The 2,725-nt window shown below is 44.8% G+C and overlaps 1 non-coding gene across 1 annotated transcript; it reads left to right on the top strand.

Annotated features, from left to right (window-relative positions):
• The first annotated feature begins 1,043 nt into the window (after positions 1 to 1,043).
• On the top strand, positions 1,044 to 1,116 carry Trnaa-cgc (transfer RNA alanine (anticodon CGC)). The gene has a single exon. It is a non-coding gene; the product is annotated as a tRNA-Ala (tRNA).
• The last annotated feature ends 1,609 nt before the right edge of the window (positions 1,117 to 2,725 follow it).

Below are 2,725 nucleotides of genomic sequence, written 5' to 3'. Positions count from 1 at the left end.
GAAGCAGTTTGTTTCTTTTCCCGTATAGGATTACTGGGGTGGATTAGGCACACACAAGTTGTCGAAGTGGCGTCCAATTGAAAAATTTCGGGGTAAAACCATCTGTGATGTATTCCGTTTATCAGTTATCAGAAGTAGCGGGTGCAGCAATCGTTGCTATCCCACTTTATTCGAAACGTTTTATTTATTGACTTCTGGCTTAGCGAAACTGTACAGTCGTCCACGATAGTAGTAATAGTAGTAGTTTTAGACATCCGTGGATCACTTTCACGAAGGTCATTCCACAACTTAAGGCAGCTACGGTTAACTTAAACGATATTGCGACAACATGACAATTCCACGATGTGCGTTGAACCTGTAAGGCAGTGAGTATCTGAATGCCAGCATACAATTAAGATTCCAGTACAGGAAGTCGCGGCAATGGCTGAAATGAAACACAAGCATTGGAACTCTTAAATTTAGTGAGCACGAGATCAAAAATGAATCAAAATCAACTATTGCCCTTCAAAATAGTCTCTCAGTGGATCCAGGCAGCGTTGCCAACGATAGTGAAGGCGTTGAACGTCAGAATGGCCATCATTGGTGTCACCTGTCGCCGAAATGCCGTGAGAATATCTGCCCTGTTTGCAGAGTGCCTCCAACACAATAGTTTCTTCAGTTATGGAACGAGGTCGAAGTTGCATGGATTGGGGTCTGGTAAGTAGGATGGGTGGGGGAGGATTTCTCACCCCAACACTGTACACAATTCTTGATAATGTCTGCTGTGTGGGCTGTAGCGTTATCATCCAGTATGACTGCATTATCCAGCAGTGGCTGACGTTTTAGCCATCACTCACAACTGCTCGTAGTTCCGCATGACTGAGTAGCATTTCTGCCTGCGAGAAAGGAAATTTCCATGTATGCTTGCTGTTCCATTCTGCTCACACTGAATGTTACAGGCGCTGGTACCGAGCCACCCTCGAATGCGACAGCAATTTGTGTTGATTCCGCTACTGTTTGCCCCGGGCTGTCGAAGATATTTACTGCCATAACACCTATCACCGGGCGAGGTGGCGCAGTGGTTAGCACACTGGACTCGCATTCTGGAGGACGACGGTTCAATCCCGTCTCCGGCCATCCTGATTTAGGTTTTCCGTGATTTCCCTAAATCGCTTTAGGCAAATGCCGGGATGGATCCTTTGAAAGGGCACGGCCGGTGTCCTTCCCCATCCTTCCCTAACCCGAGCTTGCGCTCCGTCTCTAATGACCTCGTTGTCGACGGGACGTTAAACACTAATCTCCTCCTCCTCCTCCTCCTCCATAACACCTATTCCATACGTTCGCATGATAGGCCTACACCACACTTGCCGTGATTCGTGGAATGACCCTTGTACAAGGATACTGGACACGCCGTGGTACTACAGTTTAAGTCATGTATCCTGGCTTTTACATGCTTAAAGGAGTAGTTTGGCTAGGACGGTGCAGGTACGATAACCAGGAGGAACTGAAATGGGTACGGTAAATCGGCGTTCGGCTGAAATATACTGATTAAATACGGTGCGAACCTAAAAATATTTATAAGACGATTTCAGTTTTGATTACGAGCAACGTTTAAAAGAACTTTTACCTTTGGGGGTGGCTTGTGCTTACGCAGAAGCATGAATCAGATTACTGTGCTACACTGCGGAAGGCATGTGGAGTTTGCTCCACCTGCGCGGCTTCTCTTCCAGCAGTAGTGTATGTTGGGGTGGGGGGAGGGGGGGGGGCTTCCTCCCTCTGGTCAGCATGCAGTAAACACACTGTACAGGTCAATCTGATAGCACAGGCTTTATTTGGCATACACACTCGTTGACTTCCCCAATTCACAACCAAATTATCACCCAGACTTCAGGCTACGCCACAGATCATTCTTGTCACCACAGCCATACCGACCGATTTCAGCAGAACGCGAGTTGTACCTACTCATTTTAGAGACTCACCGGTAGTCGACCTTAGCTTTATTGTAGAAACTGTCCTGGCAATTGCCTGAAGTAATTTACGGAGAGTACAGAAAACTTAACTCAGAATGGCCAGATGAAGATTAGAGCCCGTTTGTTTAAAATAGCACAGCCTTTTTCTGATTATCCCTGGGTACAATACATATTTGTTTATACATTACTGCAAGCGTTGTTTATTAATTTTAGCAGCAAATGCTACATTATTAATTTATTTCTCTATACCAACCAATGCACGTACTACACACACATTATTTCATGATGAACACTGCTCACACTATCATTTGACGCCGTGGGACTGAAGAGTCTGTTATTTTGAAACGTATTCTGAATAATTTGACAGCTTCAATAGACACACCTTTGCCTGTAAGTTCCGTCATAAGCCAGTGTGACTGTTTGTGTCTTTGTAAGTTATGTCAGCCATATTTTTGAGATATTTCCTAAGAAATAAAATTCTTGCTGCATCCTGCATGGGAGCTCCGCCGTATTTACGCTCAAGAGAGAGATGGAGACTGAAATATAAACCACGCACAGACCTATCCTTTAACAAGTGGAACGCTGTTACTCACTACGTACATAAGCTATTGCTGTTGTGGCAATCAAGCTGCTACAGCAAAACAAACATGGCTTTCTTCTATCTTTTCTGCTAACTGCATTTCATTGGCAGTGACCGTGGAACTAGTTTCTCTTTCTTTCGACTTACGGAGCATGATAATACTAAGCTTCATCACCGTCAAATCATGTGTTTTGCA

The sequence above is a fragment of the Schistocerca cancellata genome, chromosome 5 (genome assembly GCF_023864275.1).
Source record: "Schistocerca cancellata isolate TAMUIC-IGC-003103 chromosome 5, iqSchCanc2.1, whole genome shotgun sequence".
Taxonomy (NCBI): domain Eukaryota; kingdom Metazoa; phylum Arthropoda; class Insecta; order Orthoptera; family Acrididae; genus Schistocerca; species Schistocerca cancellata.
This window is presented reverse-complemented; position numbering and strand designations above follow the sequence as displayed.